The 21427-nt window shown below is 45.5% G+C and overlaps 1 protein-coding gene across 14 annotated transcripts in view; it reads left to right on the forward strand.

Annotated features, from left to right (window-relative positions):
* Positions 1-21427, forward strand: part of LOC144773261 (uncharacterized) — a 7170044-nt gene that overhangs the window by 5956865 nt on the left and 1191752 nt on the right. The gene's annotated exons all lie outside the window — the stretch shown is intronic.

The following is a 21427-nucleotide window of genomic DNA, read 5'->3' on the forward strand; positions in this document are numbered from 1 at the left end:
GCTGACTATTTCCTACGGGAATCTGTAATTACCCAAAAATCTTTTCTAAAAGATACTATGGATATCCTGAATGTGATCGGGGAAATTTCCTTTGACCCCACGTGTGAGATATTGGTTACCATTGATATCGAATCTCTCTACTCTTGTATCCCTCAGGATGCCACACTGGTGGCAGCAGCAAGGGCCCTGAGGGACCAGGAGTGGTTTTATGATGCCCCGCAGACATTTGTACTCCAATGCATCGAAATAGCACTCACTCGCAATTTCTTTTGCTATAAGGACAAGATGTATCTACAAACCACGGGCACCTCGATGGGGGCGACAATGGCACCGAGCCTGGCATGTATATATGTAGGCCAATTCGAAGAGCACATCATCTATCCTACCAGCAATCCCTTCAGAGACCATGTGCGTCTCTGGAGGAGATATATAGATGATGTGCTCTGTATTTGGACTGGAGATGAGACTACCCTGTTGGAGTTTCTTAATTGGCTCAATTGTCAAGATCAAAGCCTGAGATTCACCTGGTCTTACAGCAGGGATTCCGCTGTGTATCTAGATCTGGACATTACAGTCAAAGATAAAACCCTGACCACGAGCGTGCACCAAAAACCCACAGATAAGAATTCATTATTGTCTTATCAATCTTACCACCCGCGGGCGCTCAGGGACAATCTCCCGGTAGGCCAGTTCCTCCGGTACAGGAGGAATTGCTCTAGCACCGAGAACTTTGTGGAACAATCACAGGTGTTGGGAGAGAAACTTTTACAAAGAGAATACCCTGCAAGAACTATCAAAACTGCGAAGAAAAGAGCCCTTAATACACCACGCAGTGCTTTGTTAGAAGTAAATAAAAAAGAGAAAAAGGACTGCTTACCGGTAGTTATGACTTTTAACCCTCTAGCCTCTAAAATTCGGCAGTCAATACGAAAACATTGGGCAATCCTCTCTAATAAAGACTTCAAAATGCCTCAACCCACTTTTGCTTTTAAACGCACCAGCAACCTAAAAGATAAATTGGTTCACACTCGTGTACAAACAACAAGAGCAAACAGCAAAACACATCTTACAGGACATCATCCCTGTGGCACTTGCTCTGTATGTCACCTTACTGAAAAAACAACTCAGGTCACCCTACAGTCAGGCAGAGAATGGGAGCTAAGGCAATTTAGTAATTGCAACACCACAAGTGTGGTGTACAAACTAAGTTGCGAATGCGGCCTCCAGTATATAGGCCTTACGACACGGAAAATAAAAACACGCATTCAAGAACACCTAAGCACCATAAAATCTGGAAAGCTGACAACGAAACTTGTACAACACTGCCACACGAACAAACATGCATTCAAGTGGGTAGTTCTCGAGAAGGTGACAGGAGACACATACACAGTGGAACGTCTGTTAGCCAGAAAGGACGCTAAGTGGATTTTCCAGGAGAAATCAGATAAGATGGGGCTCAACGATTTATTGGAGTGGAATAAGATACACTGAGTTCCGCTTTGGCATCTGTATGAGGGTACTTTTACACTCTTATTGCTGTAAGACATGTCCCGGGTGCACTTATATATACAAACTGGAGCCCCCCTTAATGTGTTCTTAATATGGGCTTAATGTGTATTCTGTCCAAGATATGAAAGCACGTTCTTTTGATTCACAAAAATAAAAATTAGGTTGGTGATAAAATAACTGTAATGTTTCCCATCTAATTTTAACACTTTTGGCTGGTCTACAAGGTCCTTTGGATTTAATCAGTGTTGATGGTTCCTAGTTGAATATATTGAAGCAATGTGCAATGTGGCCACTTGTAAACTGCATACAAGACGTGATTGTTTGCAGAAAGGTGCATAAAGTTTTAAATGGGTTGTAAAAAGCGAGATCGAGATCACGCGCCGAAATCTCGCGTGAGGTCCATCTTGACTAGCACCTCTCGTTCCTTTGAATATGAACATGCCCAATCCAAAATGGCCGACGCGGTTTCCCGCGAGACCACGGGCAGCATTACAAGTACTTTCCGAACGCGAATGATAACATGGCACGGGCTGAGATACAGCAGCCGCTTCTTCACTGCTCGGTAAGGAAATGGGAGGCTTAAACGGCGGGTTGCAGGAGGCGATGTTCAGCGCATATGTGTAGAAGGCTCAGGTTATGGCTTTGAGACACGCAGTGTCCGCGCTAGAAATCGATCTTCATGCACTCTGCAACTTGGTGCAGGGATCACAGGGGATCCGTTTTTAATTAACACGATGTTTGTAACGTGTAGGGCGTTCTAGGTAAACTTGAGCAATGTGCATTGATGCACATATTTGCTTATTTTTTACCTCGTGTGACTCGGTGTAGACTTGGTAACTGGGTGCAGGTAATGCAGATGGTCAGTGTATATTGTCACTCCGCTTTTATTAACACACTGTGTATAACGTAGTTAAAGGTGAGCAATGGTTTTAAAGATACATATTTGCTCAAATGCGAACTAAGTATGGTGTTTTGTCTCTCCCACCTCCATAGCATTCGGAAAGGGAGAAGTGAACAATCGACTTTTTGCGATTTGTCTTGTCTTTTAAAATACAACCTCGTCCCGTCTGGCTGGTAGGAGCACCTATGGCCTGTTGAGGGTAATTATCAGAGAGTCAACTGTGTGTTAGAGTAAGACACGGACTAGATGCTTTATGTTAACCACAATGGTGCGGATTTTATGTACTTACAGTTGCGAAGACATGTGGGTCCACCTGCAGTGGCTTTAATATACATGACGCCCTGATGAAATTGCCTACAAGTTACCAGGCAATGAAACATGTCGGCAAGTAAAAGTATGAGTGGTTAAATAGGTGATAACCATCTCTACTTTTTTCCTTTTATTTTTTCCATACACAACACAAGAAATTGAATAAAAGTATTGTGTCTGTGTTGTGTTATGAGTGTTTTAATGTGTTGATTGACACTGTACTGGTTATTCTTTTCTATGCACACTGCACTTTTTTCTGCACAAATCTTTTGTGCATTTGGACACTATTTTCTGTTCTAAGCTTGATGGTACCGATGATGACAACAGGGCAGTCCTGACGAGTACCAATCAGGTCCCCGCTTGGTGGTGCGCCCGTGAGGTGCCATCTCGCTTTCACCCACTTTTTTTCGGTTTATCACTATATTTGTTTTGTCACGAGATTAAGTGTGGTATGACTGGTCTCGCAACTGTATTTTACTGCTGTATGAGAATCAGGCAATTTTTTGAATTAAGCACTAACCCCAGATATTTTGGCTACCCCAATTAATGATGTAACAAGGGGAGTTATGTTTGCTAAAGAATAGCAACGAACGAAATATTTTAAAGAAGGGTGAATTTTCACATGTGCTTCCATTTCCTGGATCGGAAACAAGCATCTTGGGACCAGTTTTGGATTCATAACCCTCATCAACTAGGATATCTTGAATCCAGTGGCAGAGTGTGCAAGGGACCCACGTCTGGGCATACCCTGCCAACTTAGGGCGAACAAAGCGATACCAAAGGGGATGATGGACGGAGCGCTTGAGTAAATCAAATACTCACCCCCAGTCAACTGATCTGGGTGTATTCCATCATCATTCTTTAGCTCACTCCACCCCCCTAGTTCAGACATGGCCATATGCAAATCAGTCTGACCCTGTGCCTCATGGGAACAGTCCAGCCCAAACTGCCAAGCAATGTCTTCCCTGGACTGGAAACAAGCATCCTGGGACCGGTTTCGGGTTCATAACCCTTATCAGCCAGGCTGTCTTGAATCCAGTGGCAGAGTGAGCAAGGGACCCACGTCTGGACATACCTTGCCAACTTAGGTCGATCAAAGCGATACCAAAGGGGATGATGGACAGAGCGCTTGAGCAAATCAAACACTCCCCCCAGTCAACTGATCTGGGTTTAATCCATCATCATTCTTTAGCTCCTTCCACGACCTCAGTTCAGACATGGCCATATGTAAATCAATCTGACCCTGTGCCTCATGGGTACAGTCCAGCCCGAACTGCCAAGCCATGTCTTCCTTGGACCCGAAACAAGTGTACTGGGACCGGTTTCGGGTTCATAACCCTCATCAGCCAGGCTATCTTAAATCCAGTGGCAGAGTGAGCAAGGGACCCACTTCTGAGCATACCCTGCCAACTTAGGGTGAACAAATCGATACCAAAGGGGATGATGGACGGAGCGCTTGAGCAAATCAAACACTCACCCCCAGTCAACTGATCTGGGTTTAATCCATCATCATTCTTTAGTTCACTCCACCACCCCAGTTCAGACATGGCCATATGCAAATCAGTCTGACCCTGTGCCTCATGGGAACAGTCCAGCCGAACTGCCAAGCCATGTCTTCCCTGTACCGGAAACAAGCATCCTGGGACCAGTTTCACGTTCATAACCCTCATCAGCCAGGCTATCTTGAATCCAGTGGCAGAGTGAGCAAGGGACCCACGTCTGGGCATACCCTGCCAACTTAGGGCAAACAAAGCGATACCAAAGGGGATGATGGACGGAGCGCTTAAGCAAATCAAACACTCACCCCCAGTGAACTGATCTGGGTTTAATCCTTCATCATTCTTTAGCTCACTCCACCACCCCAGTTCAGACATGGCCATATGTAATCAGTCTGACCCTGTTGCCTCATGGGAACAGTCCAGCCCAAACTGCCAAGCCATGTCTTCCCTGGACCAGAAACAAGCAACATGGGACCGGTTTCGGGTTCATAACCCTCATCGGCCATGCTATCTTGAATTCAGTGGCAGAGTGAGCAAGGGACCCACGTCTGGGCATATCCTGCCAACTTAGGGTGAACAAAATGATACCAAAGGGGATGATGGATGGAGCGCTTGAGCAAATCAAACACTCACCCCCAGTCAACTGATCTGGGTTTAATCCATCATCATTCTTTAGCTCACTCCACCACCGCAGTTCAGACATGGCTATATTCAAATCAGTACGACCCTGTGCCTCACAGGAACAATCTAGCGCGAACGGCCAAGCCATGTCTACCCTGGACCGGAAACAAGCATCCTGGGACCAGTTTTGGGTTCATAACCCTCATCAGCCAGGCTATCTTGAATCCAGTGGCAGAGTGAGCAAGGGACCCATGTCTGGACATACGCTGCCAACTTAGGGTAAACAAAGCGACACCAAAGGGGATGATGGACGGAGCGCTTGAGCAAATCAAACACTCACCCCCAGTCAACTGATCTGGGTTTAATCCATCATCATTCTTTAGCTCACTCCACCACCCCAGTTCAGACATGGCCATATGCAAATCATTCTGACCCTGTATCTCATGGAAACAGTCCTGCCTGAACTGCCAAGCCATGTCCTCCCTGGACCAGAAACAAGCATCATGGGACTGGTTTCGGGTTCATAACCCTCATCAGCCAGGCTATCTTGAATCCAGTGGCAGAGTGAGCAAGGGACCCACGTCTGGGCATACCCTGCCAATTTAGGGTGAACTAAGCGTTACCAAAGGGGATGATGGACGGAGCGCTTGAGCAAATCAAACACTCACCCCAAGTCAACTGATCTGGGTTCAATACATCATCATTCTTTAGCTCACTCCACCACCCCAGTTCAGACTTGGCCATATGCAAATCAGTCTGACCCTGTGCCTCATGGGAACAGTCCAGCCCGAACTGCCAAGCCATGTCTTCCCTGGACTGGAAACAAGCATCCTGGGACCGGTTTCGGGTTCATAACCCTCATCAGCTAGGCTATCTTGAATCCGGTGGCAGAGTGAGCAAGGGACCGACGTCTGGGCATACCCTGTCAACTTAGGGCGAACAAAGCGATACCAAAGGGGATGATGTACGGAGAACTTGAGCAAATCAAACACTCACCCCCAGTCAACTGATCTGGGTTTAACCCATCATCATTCTTTAGCGCACTCCACCACCCCAGTTCAGACATGGCCATATGCAAATTAGTCTGATCCTGTGTCTCATGGGAACAGTCCAGCCCGAACTGCCGTCCATCATCCCCTTTGGTATCGCTTTGTTTGCCCTAACTTTACAGGCTAGGACTTTTAGGATTCCTAACTTTACTACTCCTAAACTGAGAAAAATCATAACTTTAAGACTTTCGGTATTCACTGAAGGCATTTAGGAGTCCTAAAGTTAGGATTCCTAACTTCTATGAATATCTAAATGAGTGAGTACCTTCTGTGAATACCAAAACGAGTAAGTGCCTTCTGTGAATACCAAAACGGTAGTAAGTTTAGGATTTTTTCTTAAGTTAGTTCTGTGAATCGGGCCCTAAATCTCTGAAGGTTGATCATATGGTACTCCCCTTACAATGGTCCCTTCCTGTTGCTGGATATGGAGGTCCCTATGGAAGTATCTGAAGTATTGGACTCGACAGAGGGAGTTATAGGCATCATCTGTCTGCTCTGAACCCTTTCAGGAGGAATAAAAGAGACCCACTTCTAGGGACACCCTCCGTACCATCTGCACTATTCCCTGGGAGAGCAGAGTTTACTAATGTGGGGTCCTCAGACTCCTCTTGGTCCTGCTCAGAATTAGGGTCATTAGGGGTAACCAGTCCTGACCCATCTTCTGGAGCATCCCCACCCACTTTGTCCTGATCTCGTGACCTGTCATGGTTATGAAGATCGTCTATTATAAGCAGTTCTAAGAGATGCTTAGTGGTTGGGTTGCTACCTGTCTTTAACTTCCTATAGGTACACATGGTCCTTAGTTCCTGTAACTTAAGACTACCTTATCTAAAAGACTGGGCCTTGTTGAGGACCATTGCTATAGACATGGTGTCTAAGTGTAGTGTTGTGTTGTGCCTACCTACCCTAGTATAAACAAAACTTCCTAAGATTGAAGAAAAGGTTGTGCTAGACCCTTACAACCAATCTTAAAGTTCAGTAGAACGTACTAAGACTGTGTAAATATGATATGTGCCTAATGCTAGTTATGTTTTTTCAATTAATCCACACCTAGATTAGATGGTAAAACAATGCAGGCTTGAATCCCAACCACTGCATGCTAATGTAGGAGACTGGCTTAGTATAGCTCACTTATTTAAGTGTAGCACCCTGCACTAATCCAGACAACCTTTATGGTGAGTTTAGTGGTCTTAGACAACCTTAGAAAGCTCTCTAAGTGGTAGCTGTGTAGAGCAGCCTTCAGGCTTAGTCCAGAAGAAGTGTGAAGCAGTTTGTTTTACCAGAACATAATCTTATAGGTAAAAAATAGGGGAAAAATTAACCACACAGTGTATTTATAAAAATATGTATTTGTTATAAGACACTCACTAACACATACATAATCTTATGGTATGGGTTAAGTGAAAAAGAACCACACAGTGTAGGTATACAAAATATGTCTTTATCATTAATTCTCAGTAGCACAATACAGTATCGTCTACCCGGAGATATACGCACAATAGACACAATACTTATCAATAGAATAAGCAATAAGCACAAATACACTGTGGTACCCAGAGGGAGACCAAACCATATACTAAAATAGTGGAAGGGGAACCATGACTCAAATCAAGAGTGGTGTGAACAGTGAAAGGGTTTGGCTAATCAGCAGTATGGCTGCGCCAATTAAATAAGAAACAACTACCAGTTGCCAGTACTGCAATTTGTTCAATACTTTTTAGACAAGAAGAAACAGAATCAAACTGGTCCTTTGAACCACTTTTTCAGTTTGAATTAATCAACTTATTTTTCACACTGTGAATTAGATCATATAATTTTCACTAAACTTATACTAATCCACCGTCATTACTAACAATACAACGAACCCTATCTAAAATCTTTATCCATACAAAAAGAATTCAATCTTAATCACTTCTAACATTCAAGATAACATTCACTCCTTCAAACTAGCATAAACCTCATCACTCATACTCATATTCCAACATCTTCACACATTCCAACATCTTCCATATATACACTTTCATAACAAAGGAAAAAAGAAAAAAAGACAAGAAAGACAAGTAAAGCCCCTAGTTGGGTTCAAACAATATGCAAAGCGTGAATCAATATGCTCTCTTTGAGCTAGCTTTAGCAGAACAATTACTAATTTGAACAACAGGCCATCTAAAAATGCATTACTACTTGAATACTTTTTAAACAAATTTTACTTGATTGGCCTAACAACGACAGTGGTCGACGCGTTTCGAGTCCCTATGGAAAGGAACTCTCTTCAGGACCTCAAAGTTCTGCAAAAAACAAGAACAACCTTGTCTTACTATACTTGATATATGTGTTTTCCTTCCACCACTAGCCAGTGAGGTAGCTTGAGCCATCTTACCTTAGTTCTCATTCAGTGTGTTCCATCATGGAAACTGACACGTATTCTCTAAAAAGTGAAAATTTTAAATCATATAAAAAACCTACTCTCAAAAGTCAAATTTAGAAATCGGCAATTTTAAAATGTATGGACAGTCATTTTGCTTACCTGGATCTGTCTTGTGATTTTTGGAGCCTCCCAACAGGGGCTCTGTGTATTGGCTGCACCAGATCTCTATTTGATGTAATTCTGAAATGTCATTTAAAGCGTAATTGTGATATTAAGCGCTAATTGGCACAGTAGATTTTATGAGCATAAGAGCGGCGGGGCTGACTGCTCCTAGAAAATACCTCGTACCTGTGTGGTGCCCTTTGTGTTTCAATTCTTTTAACGAGTCCTTAAGCATTCTGGGTTCTGTAAAATGATAAGGGAAATTTTTAATTTGTTGGCCTCTAGACTACGAGAGTATACAGAACGATTAACTGCAATATAGTGGCCTTGAATCTCCCAGTTGACATTGAATAGTTGTGTGACCTTATCGTCATTTTGTTTGGCAAATGAAAGTTTGAAGAATTCGGGATAGCTAGTGGCTTGTATAAGTCCTGTTAGGGATACGTATGCAACAATATTCTGGCAGGGCCACCCGCAACTAAGCTTCGTTTGTGCAAATAAATAAAGTCCTACTCTGTTTATTTATTTTTGTTGCCGAGGACGTAAGAATCCACTGTGTAAATCGTATTTACCTTGTGTGGATAGCATCACGGATTTCTCGTGTCACTCCTAATCGTTGGATGATTCACAGCGATGACGAGCTCTGTCTTCTCACGATAATTAAACTTGAGTACACCCCTTGGAATTATAGGTGTTGCAGTTTTTTTAAATGCATATGGCAGATAAGTTGGTATAAAGAGCGCAGATTAGCACAAGGTGGAGTTCAGATTCATATCAAGATGCAGTGAACATGTCATTTGATCTCCGATGATCAATTAAATACACCTGTAACTCTCGATTTCTGGGAGTTGGAATGGATGCAATTTTTGAATACACAGGGGAGTGGTAAATTAACCTTATCATATTATAAAAAAATGATTAAAAAATTGCCAAAGATCCTACTTGGGAGCTCCAAGCTGAACTTTTTAAGATTCTTCAAATTGGTTTTGAGAATGGATTTCTAGGAAAGAAAGAATATGATTATTTACAGAATAGACATCCTAGGAATCCAATTTTCTACGTGCTACCAAAGGTGCACAAGGATGAACACCTACTGCCCGGAAGACCAATAGTTTCAGGGTGCGAGTCCCTATTTGAACCAATTTCGAAATTCATAGACTTCTTTCTTAAACCTTTCATGAGTCAAGTTAAATCCTATATACGAGACGCATTGGGTTTCATTAACAAACTTGAAATGATGAAATTTGATGAACAGAAAGATCTATTAGTAAGTATGGACACAGATCCCTCAAGATGAGGGTTTGGCAGTTTTACAATCATTTCTTGACGAACGACCTAGACCAATGAATCTGCCTATCGATTTCATTTTGGAATTAGCTAAAATGGCACTTAAGAGGAACTATTGTAAATTCAAGGAGGACGTTTTCTACCAAGTCAAAGGCGATGGGGTGTCCCTTTGCCCCAGAGCTAGCGGTACTGTTTATGTCCAAATACGAAGACAAATATATTTATCAAAATAATCCATTCAATCAGTATATCAGATGCTGGGTCCGATATATTGATGATGTTTTTATGATTTGGACAGGACCTGAAGAGAATCTACATAGATTCCATGAATGGTTGAACCACCAAACAGAAGATAATAAATTCAGTTTAAATCTTTCAAAACATAAACTACCTTTTCTTGATGTTGAAATATACCCCTCTGAAGGAGGACTAAAAAAAACTCTATATAAAAAGAAGTCAGACAGGAACAAATTCCTTCATTACACCAGCAACCATCCGCGCAGTCTAAAAGACAATTTACCGGTGGGCCAATTCTTGAGAATTAGGCGTAACTGCTCCTTTAAGGATGAATTATTTTTCCATGCTGTGAGAAGTTGGCCTGATGTATGATGTCCACAATTCTGTGGGCACCTTGTATCAGTCCAAACAATCCCTTATGGTGGTGGTTGTAAGTCAACCTTAAAAGACAAGCTATCCTAGTGGTAGCATGGACTAAGCAGCCTTCAGGCTTAACTCAAGAGGGCATGTGAAGCCAGCTGTTTTACCATATGCAATCCTGTAATATCAAATGAAAGGACACCACACAAGTCATATATTATACAAATATATGTATTTATTCTGAGAATAATCCCCTGTACTCTTTTTGAGGCCTAGGGCCTTGGGAATTGCTTGGACTACACTGGACTAACAGCAGTTAGGACGGGAGTAGCCTGCGGGATTCAGGTGCAGCGCTTAACCCCTTCCACGCTCATGACGAGCTGGGCTCGTCATGAAGCAGGGCGCTCACACGCTCATGACGAGCCCAGCTCGTCATGAATGCACTGAATCCACCATACCCCCAGCACAGCAGGGGAATGTGCTGAGCGGCGAAGGTGTTAAAGCACACGCATGCACCTATGCAAAGTCAATGGTGCATAAAAGTTATCGAGTTACAGTTTTAGGAGTCTTCCGACTGGACTAGAAGGACAAAACTTTAGACGTAGACACTAGAGGTGTAAACCACTACAGGAGCACTGGCGTTCAAGAGTTACCTCACCCACAGGAAGCGGGTGCACAGGTGCAAAAGCGTGTCGGGTTGCGTGGTGTAGATCTATGGAGCCTGGAGATGAAGATGCTGCAGGCAACCAGAAGAGAAGTGTCCGGTGTGATACAAGGGTGGATTGAAGATGTAGAGAACCTGACAGCAGAGGGGACAGAGTCTGGGTCACTAGCCAGTGACCAGGAAGGAACCAGGAAGGAACCAGGCAATGTCGGGCGCAATCAGGTGGTTGTTGTGAAGCTTGTCACCGCTGCCACGTGGACTATGGGGCACCGAGGATGTCCAGGAGTGGATCATGAGCTGGCCCACAAAGGCTCTCACTGTCGGCAGTGTCGGATTCCGGATCAGAGTTAACAAGCCTTGGCAAGGGCAACCCATGCAGGATTTAAAGATCGCTTCTTACTTGGACCAGCAAGGTCAGAGCAGGTGCTCCTTTTCAGGGGAGCGAGGGCCAGTCTGGAGCAACCAGACTAGCAGAGCAAATTCAAAGGTTTGTTGGTACTGGGGCCACTAGCCAACGGGCAAGCGACCGGACCAACGTGTTGAGCAGGAAAATGCAAAAGGGCCCCACGCAGCACTCGATGAGTGTGGAGGGGTGAGCTTCGGTGCAAAAGTTGCTCGGGGCTGGGGCTTCTTAAACCCCAAGGCACAGCTTCGAGGAACCCTCGGGAGCTGTACAGTCAGCACTTCATCGTTTTTACAAGATGGCCGGCCCCACGCTTCAGGTTGCCTCCACGGGTCTCAGCTTTGCTGGGACTGTGGATCAGGCTGTTGGAAGGCAGGATTCTTCAGTCTTCTACATCGAGTAGGATGTCGAAGGGTCCAGAGTTTCGTTTCATAAGTTTCAGTCAGGATAATCTGATGTGCATTGGCACTGCTCCCACCTTTATTCCAAATCTGGGGGCTGGATTACCTGCTAGGTCCCTCCTATGGGTGGGACCCAGAAAGGGGGTGGTTATACCCCTTTCCCTTTGTCCAGTTTCACGCCAGAGCTGGGGCTGGAGTGCCCCAGAACCGGTTTGACTGAATTTTGCATGGGACACCTTGTGTGCCCCAGGCAGTGTCTAGTTTCTTTCAACCCTCCCTGCTCCAATCCACTATCTCATGTCTGGCGTGGTGTAGCACCTCCCTGTGACAGGAAACCCTTTGTCCAGGCCTCCCCTGCCAAATTTCGGTCAGCAGCAGGAGGTCAGACTTGTGTCGGGGCAGCAGCATCCATTTTGTGATGCTGAGTCTCTGGTTAGGATTAACCGTGTTTTAAGTAAAGTAACATGTCTTCTCCCTCTAGAAGGGTGGAATGCTACCCCCGTCGCCAGAACTGGCGAGGGGGTAGTATTCCAAAGTGTATGACACCAAACACGACATGTTTTGATAAAGCCAAACCAAAGTTAGCAATAACCGCGAGGATTATAATGCACTTAAGAGTATATGGTATGGCAATATCCTGGAACAGCAGTAAGGAAATGGTTCCGACCTCTGCAGACAGGCTCAGCTCATGCTAGAGCACCATCTCACATAAAACCAAGCACTCTGCCTCCAGGATTGTTAAGGCCTGCCATAGGAGTGATTTATAGGCATATATGTGTCCAGATATATGTTTAGATATAGGTATACTATATCCAAGCAAGGGGTGATTACACCACCTTGCCCCAGCTGAGTGATCAGCCAGTTGTGTCTATTTGGATAGCCAGCCAGGGGTGGCAAAAGATATGCTGCAGCCCCTGGTTGACCTTGGATGCACCTATGCGCTGGGTACCTATAGTACACGGTACAGGGGCTGATAAGGTGACCCAAGCCAATTAGTTATGCACCTAGGGTGCATGGAGTCCATTTTAAAGAGAGAGCAGATAGCCTGAATCCTGATTAGCAGGATCCCAGGCCAACTAAGTCGAAAACCAGCTAAACACAAGGCAAAAAAATCTGGGGTAACCATAGTCAGGTATCCACCTTCCTACACTTGCCAACAAACTAAAAGACAACCTGCTCGCCAGGGGATACCCAAAAAAACCAATAAAACGAGCCTGGTGGACCCCTCGCGAAGCGTTATTAGAAGCAAAAGAAAATAAACCCATGGACCGAATAGTTTGAGTCTCTACTTTCTGTTCAACATCAAACTGGTTAAAAAAACAGATAAAAACAATTGGCATTTGGTCCAAAATCTAGATACCAAACTGAATGAAATTCCATTGTTTGCCTTTAAAAAGGACAGTAGTATAGCAAACCAGATTGTACGAGCAGCCTTACCAAGAAAACGAGCACCCACACTACGCGACTTTGTAAATTTACCACCCATCAAAGTCCACCACAAGTATGGGACATGCATCTGCTGTAACTCAACAATAGAGGGAGAACTGTTTAGCCCCAAAGGCATTTTCTGGAAGCATTAAAGCTTTACCAACTGTAAATTGAGGTTTGTCATCTATGGAATTATCTGTCCTTGTCAAAAGGTCTACATTGGTAAAACCAATCAGGAGATACGCCATCGCATATCTCAACATAAATCAAGGATTAGGAAAAATGTGAAGACAGCTCCCCTCGTAAACCATTGGAACGCCCATACCCACACAGAACAGGAACTGCGCTGGACAATAATCTCAAAGGTAGATCAAGATGTGAGAGGAGGTGACCTGAACGAAAAACTATCAAAAAGAGAAGCCATGCTCATTATCAAACTGAATACAGACGTTGACGGATTAAAAGAACTTTCTGAAATCTATGATCTATAATTTTTCATTTCGCAACATTATATATAAGACCACTCAGTTAAACAATTCGACAAGATTCACACAAAAAGGACCGCATGCAGCCCTACAATAAAATGTCCTTTCCGGTTAAACTCATTTGGACCACTTCAATTCCTTTGACCAGTGGATGACTCTATGATAAGGTTAATAGTGTATTCAAAAATTGCATCCATTACAACTCCCAGAAATCGAGAGTTACATGTGTATTTAATTGATCATCGGAGACCAAATGACATGTTCACTGCATCTTGATATGAATCTGAACTCCACCTTGTGCTAATCTGCTCTCCTTATACCAACTTATATGCCATATGCGTTGTAAAAAAACGACAACACCTATAATACCAAGGGACGTACCCACGTTTAATTATCGCGAGAAGACAGAGCCCGTCATTGCTGTGAATCATCCAACGATTAGGAGAGACACGAGAAATCCGCGACGCTATCCACACAAGGTAAATACGATTTACACAGAGGATTCTTACGTCCTCGGCAACAAAAGTAAACAAACAGAGCAGGACTTTATTTATTTGCACAAACGAAGCTTAGTTGCGGGTGGCCCTGCCAGAATATTGTTGTATGCGTATCCCTAACAGGACTTATACAAGCCACTAGCTATCCCGAGTTCTTCAATCTTTTCTGGGTAATGCAACTTTCATTTGCCAAATAAAATGAAGAAAAGGTCACACAACTATTCAATGGTTGCTGGTGTAATGAAGGGATTTGTTCCTGTCTGACTTCTTTTTATATAGAGTTTTTTTAGTCCTCCTTCAGAGGGGTATATTTCAACATCAACAAAAGGTAGTTTATGTTTTGAAAGATTTAAACTGAATTTAATATCTTCCGTTTGGTGGTTCAACCATTAATGGAATCTATGTAGATTCTCTTCAGGTCCTGTCCAAATCATAAAAACATCATCATTATATCGGACCCAGCATCTGATATACTGATTGAATGGATTATTTTGATAAATATATTTGTCTTCGTATTTGGACATAAACAGTACCGCTAGCTCTGGGGGAAAAGGGACACCCCATCGCCACGCGTTTGACTTGGTAGAAAAAGTCCTCCTTGAATTTAAAATAGTTCCTCTTAAGTGCCATTTTAGCTAAATCCAAAATGAAATCGGTAGGCACCTTCATTGGTCTAGGTCGTTCGTCAAGAAATGATCGTAACACTGTCAAACCCTCATCTTGAGGGATCTGTGTATAGAGAGATACCACGTCCATACATACTAATAGATCTTTCTGTTCATCAAATTTCATCATTTCAAGTTTGTTAATGAAATCCAATGTGTCTCGTATATAGGATTTCACTTGACTCATGAAAGGTTTAAGAAAGAAGTCTATGAATTTCGAAATTGGTTCAAATAGGGACTCGCACTCTGAAACTATTGGTCTTCCAGGCGGTAGGTGTTCATCCTTGTGCACCTTTGGTAGCACGTAGAAAATTGGAGTCCTAGGATGTCTATTCTGTAAATAATCATATTCTTTCTTTCCTAGAAATCCATTCTCAAAACCAATTTGAAGAATCTTAAAAAGTTCAGCTTGGAGCTCCCAAGTAGGATCTTTGGCAATTTTTTAATCATTTTTTTATAATATGATAAGGTTAATGTACCACATCCCTGTGTATTCAAAAATTGCATCCATTCCAACTCCCAGAAATCGAGAGTTACAGGTGTATTTAATTGATCATCGGAGATCAAATGACATGTTCACTGCATCTTGATATGAATCTGAACTCCACCTTGTGCTAATCTGCGCTCTTTATACCAACTTATCTGCTTAACTTAACTTAACTTAATATACTTAACTTATATGAGTTGTAAAAAAACTGCAACACGTATAATTCCAAGGGGTGTACTCAAGTTTAATTATCGTGAGAAGACAGAGCCCGTCATCGCTGTGAATCATCCAACGATTAGGAGTGACACGAAAAATCTGCGACGCTATCCACACAAGGTAAATACGATTTACACGGAGGATTCTTACATCCTCGGCAACAAAAATAAATAAACAGAGCAGGACTTTATTTATTTGCACAAACGAAGCTTAGTTGCGGGTGGCCCTGCCAGAATATTGTTGTATGCGTATCCCTAACAGGACTTATACAAGCCACTAGCTATCCCGAATTCTTCAATCTTTTCCGGATAATGCAACTTTCATTTGCCAAACAAAATGACGAAAAGGTCACACAACTATTCAATGTCAACTGGCAGATTCGAGGCCACTATATTGCAGTTAATCTTTCTGTATACTCTCGTAGTCTAGAGGCCAACAAATTAAAAATTTCCCTTATCATTTTACAGAACCCCGAATGCTTAAGAATTCATTAAAAGAAGTGAAACACGCAGGGCACCACACAGGTACGAGGTATTTCCTAGGAGCAGTCAGCCCCGCCGCTCTTATGCTTATAAAATCTACTGTGCCAATTAGCGCTTAATATCACAATTACGCTTTAAATGACATTTCAGAATTACATCAAATAGAGATCTGGTGCAGCCAATACACAGAGCCCCCGTTGGGAGGCTCCAAAAACCACAAGACAGATCCAGGTAAGCAAAATGACTGTCCATACATTTTAAAATTGCCGATTTCTAAATTTGACTTTTGAGAGTAGGTTTTTATATGATTTAAAATTTTCACTTTTTAGAGAATATGTGTCAGTTTCCATGATGGAACACACTGAATGAGAGCTAAGGTAAGATGGCTCAAGCTACCTCACTGGCTAGTGGTGGAAGGAAAACACATATATCAAGTATAGTAAGACAAGGTTGGTTTTGTTTTTTGCAGAACTTTGAGGTCCTGAAGAGAGTTCCTTTCCATAGGGACTCAAAACGCGTCGACCACTGTCTTTGTTAGGCCAATCAAGTAAAATTTGTTTAAAAAGTATTCAAGTAGCAATGCATTTTTAGATGGCCTTTTGTTCAAATTAGTAATTGTTCTGCTAAAGCTAGCTCAAAGAGAGCATATTGATTCACGCTTTGCGTATTGTTTGAACCCAACTAGGGGCTTTAGTTGTCTTTCTTGTCTTTTTTTCTTTTTTCCTTTGTTATGAAAGTGTATATATGGAAGATGTTGGAATGTGTGAAGATGTTGGAATATGAGTATGAGTGATGAGGTTTGTGCTAGTTTGAAGGAGTGTATGTTATCTTGAATGTTAGAAGTGATTCAGATTGAATTCTTTTCGTATGGATAAAGATTTTAGATAGGGTTTGTTGTATTGTTAGTAATGACGGTGGATTAGTATAAGTTTGTGAAAAGGATATGATTTAATTCACAGTGTGAAAAAGAAATGTATTAATTCAAACTGAAAAATTGGTTCAAAGGACTAGTTTGATTCTGTTTCTTCTTGTCTAAAAAGTATTGAACAAATTGCAGTACTGGCAACTCAAATCAAGAGTGGACCCAGTAGATGTAGAAGAGTCGGGGACCTAGGGGAAAACTCAAGGTGAGTATCTAGGAACCCCATGGAGGTTGTGTGATTTGTGGGAACATGACCACGTACTCAATTCAAGTCAATGGGTAAGTTGCGGTTGCAATTTTAAAGAAGAAGGACCCTTCCCAGAGGAACCTGAAGAAACCCAGTGGAGGACAGAGGGTTGGAGAACCACCCCACCCATGGATACTCCAGGAACCAGGATATCTAAAACAGGGAGGCCAGGTGCATAGATGTGAGGTGGCATCGGAAACCTCCGTAGGCCACAATGGAGGACTTCAGGAAGATGCCGCTGATGAAGAAGGTGAGAAGAGGCCGGTGGAACACAAAGGTGGATTTAAGTTGAGAGGTACCTGTAAGCAGTGGGGGCAGAGTCTATGCCACTCAGGACTGACCAGGAGGCACAGAATACGAATGCCAACCTATGTTGGAGATGTAGGTTGGTTGATGGTGCCCATGAAGTTGTAGCTGAATGGATCAGGCAATGCTGACAAAGACCAGAAGCCATTCACAAGCTGTCCCACGTCGGATATCAGTAGCCAAGGGGTCAGTGTCGAGCAGGGGCACCAACAAGCCTTGGCAGTGGCTGTGAGAAGTTGGCCTGGCATATGCTGTCCACTATTCTAGTGGACACCTTGCACCTGTGCAAATGACCCTTATTGATGATAGGTTAAATACAACCTTTATTGAAAGCTATCCTAGTGGTAGCTATGGAGAGCAGCTTTCAGGCTAAGTCTTCGAGGAATATAAAGCAGCTTGTTTTACATGTCTAGAATCTCGTGAATGACTAAATGAAAGGAGAACCACACCAGGTATATATATAAAATATATTTATCTGAAAGAAACACGTTAGTTAGATTCCTTACCTTAGAATATCCCCAGGCGTCAGACTGGATCCAGAAAGTTTTCGTCAGCAGTACCCCTGCGCGTCGGTAGGCGTTGTCTGCGGCTCTGCATCAGTCGTCAGAGTCGTGATCGCCGGGATGACGTTGTCGGAGTACTTAGACGCCTCCCTCGCGTGCTGACGTCAGTTCTTTTTTCCGCGCCAGCAAGCGCAGATCCGGGAAGAGCTAGTACCCGTAGTAACTTTTGGACTAACTTTTTGGTCTATTTTGACTATCTTTTTTGAGTCGATTCGACTCCTGGTGCCGGTAGGGATGCCTGGATTTAAACTGCATGACGCCTGTCGCCGACTGATATCGGTGATGAACCCCCACCGCCGGTGTCTCTACTGACTTGGGGCCGACCACGACGACAAGTCGTGTCCGACTGCCGGGCCTTGACCTCAAAAGCTAGGCGGGAGCGGTCTCGTAAGCTTCTCCAGTCGGCTCCGTGCCGCTCGAGGTCCCAGTCGAGGAGGAAGTCGAGGGACTGGTCGCGGAGCCGCAGCCATCGCTGATTGTCGAGCCATCACTACTCGTCCGGCTCCAAGTCCTCTGGTAAGTCGAGGCACTCTAAGAAGAAGTCGAAGAGGTGACATTGCTCTTCTGACTCCCCTCGCCGGTCGTGTGACTTGGCCGCGGGTTCGGGTGGCACCACCCGCGCGGCTCCGCCCGAGCCGCAGGAGTCGCGTCCGGCCCCACACCCTCCGGTCCCTGGGCTTAACGTGACTCCAGGCGAGATTCGAGATTTCCTCATGGCCATGAAGACTCTCTTTCCGCTGTCGAGGCCTGCCGGTGCACCTTCGGGCCCCGCGGGTCCGACTGGGAGTCCAAGCGTGACAGCGGCTTCGGCCCTGATGTCGTCGGCGACTTCAGTCCCGGTGCCGCAGGACCCCGTGGGATTCAGGCGTGGATCCCGGTTGACGACTCCTCCGCTGGCGCCGACCCCTATGGTGCCACTCCCGGCGCCGTCCTCGGACAACGCCGTCCCCAGTTTCAGCCCCGGTCTAGGTTCGACGTCGGAACGGTGCCGCTCGGCGCCATCTCTGGCGTCGATGGGTGAGGCTTTCACCTAAGACCCGCGTCCATTCTTTATGCCTGTCTATTAGGACACGGATAAAAGGGAGGACTAGGAGGGGTCTGAGGACCCTCTGGCATAGCAGTGCCAGTTAAATCAGGACTGGGCAGATGACCTGGGGGAGACCAGTGGTCTTGACAAGTCGCCAGACAATGGTTTCATCTCCCCTCCCTCCGTGGCTACGGAGGAGGGTGCTATATACAGCGTGGTATTGCACAAGACAGCCTAGGCCTTGGCTTTTGAGCTCCCTGCTACGGCCATGAGGTCTAATCTCCTCACTGAGGTACTTCAACCGCCAGTAAGCTCTTCGGAGCCTATGCTGACGTTCAATGAGGCCCTCACCGATGTTCTGATGGGCACTTGGTCCAGGCCCTCTACAGTGCCCCCAGAGGATAGGAACATGGCCCGACACCACCACCCGGCTCCGGGTGACCCCTGCTTTCTGTCCACCTACCCCACCCCCGAGAGTCTGGTGATCCAGGCCTCTACATCCCAGACCGCATTCCCGTCCAATCCCCCGGATCAGGAATCCAAAAGGCTCGATCAGTTTGGGAAGAAACTGTTCTCCTCAGTTATCTTGGGGTTGCGGTCCATAAATACTGCGTGCCTTTTGGGCCGTTACACCCATTCTCTGTAAGATACGGTGGCGGACTTGCTGCCTCATTGTCCGGAGGAGGCCCGGACTAAGTTCGCCCAGGCTCTTGCTGAGGGGCGAGAGGAAGCACGGTATTCTATCCGATGTGAACTTGATACCACGGACTCGCTAGGCAGAGCAATTTCCACGACAGTGGCGATCCGTCGCCACACCTGGCTGAGGTCCGCCAATTTTTCGGGTGATGCCCAGAACACGCTCATGGACATGCCCTTCGATGGCCGTCGTCTTTTTGGTGACAAAGCAGACAGTGCGCCTGAGCGTTTTAAGGACTTCAGGGCTACAGCCAAGTCCTTGAGCCTGTCTAGCCAGCGCCAGCAGACTTCTGCTTTTTGCCCCTTTCATGGCCAACGAAGGGGGGCCCCCTCACGTTCGTCCTGCCACAGGCTGCAGAACCAATCTCAACGCTGTCGTGGATGTGGTAACCGGCGTGGCGGTGCAGGGGGACCACGGCCCGGTCAGTCCACATCCACCCCTGCAGCATCCACCTCAAAGCCCTCCTAGACCGTGATTTCAGGCCCATTCAATGCTATGGGGGGAGGGTTCGCCATCACCTACTCCACTGGCGTACCATCACTTCGGACAGGCGGGTGCTGCAAATCGTCCGAAGGGGCTACTCCCTCCCCTTCGAGGCGACCCTTCCAGCCATGCCACCGCAGTACCACCATATGTTGGGGGATCGCTTGCGACTCCTGCAGAAGGAAGTTACGGCCCTCTTAGGCACGGGGGCCATTAAGCACGTTTCAGGGTCAGAAGTAGGTCGTGGTTGTTACTCCCACTACTTTCTGGTTCCCAAGAAGGGCAAAGGGGGCCTGCACCCTATCTTGGACCTCAGGAGTGTCAGCGGCTTCCTCTTGAAGAAGTTCAAGATGCTGTCTTTAGCTCAGGTCCTGGCTGCCCTAGACCCTGGAGACTGGATGTAGCATTGGACTTGCAGGACGCTTATTTCCTTATCCCCGTCCTGCCGGCCCACCGGCGCTACCTGCGGTTCACGGTAGGCCATGAGCACTTTCAGTTTACTGTGCTCCCCTTCGGCCTCACCAGTTCCCCTCGAGTGTTCATGAAAGTGATGGCGGTGGTCACAGGCCATCTGCGCAGATCAGGTGTTCCAGTCTTCCCCTATCTCGACGACTGGTTGTTGAAGGGGGGCTCGCCCCAGACAGTCGTCTCGCACCTCCAGACTACGGCCGATCTCCTGAACTCGTTGGGGTTCTCCATCAACGTGCCGAAGTCATACTTGAGTCCCTCTCAGTAGCTCCTCTTCATCGGAGCAGTTCTGGACTCTGCGCAGTTTCGGGTTTATCCTCCCGAGCAGCGGGTTCGGGATATCTGGCTCTGGTTCTGATCTTTCGGCTGTTGTCCCGAGTTTCAGTCAGGCTGGCGCTGCGGCTTCTGGGGCTGATGGCCTCTTGCATCCTGCTGGTTCATCATGCCAGGTGGCGGATGCGGGCTCTGCAGTGGTACCTGAAGTTCCAGTGGACACAGCATCAGAGCAACCTGTCTGACCACGTCCTGATCTCAGAGGGCACTGCGAATCAGCTACAGTGGTGGCTCACGGACAGCGATTGGGTCAGTGGGAGCCGCTCTCCCTTCCCCAACTGGAGCACACAGTGGTGACGGATGCATCCCTCCTGGGATGAGGGGGCCACATGGGAGAGGCAGAGTCCCGGCTTT

Source organism: Lissotriton helveticus, chromosome 8, assembly GCF_964261635.1.
Source record: "Lissotriton helveticus chromosome 8, aLisHel1.1, whole genome shotgun sequence".
NCBI classification, from domain to species: Eukaryota; Metazoa; Chordata; class Amphibia; order Caudata; family Salamandridae; genus Lissotriton; species Lissotriton helveticus.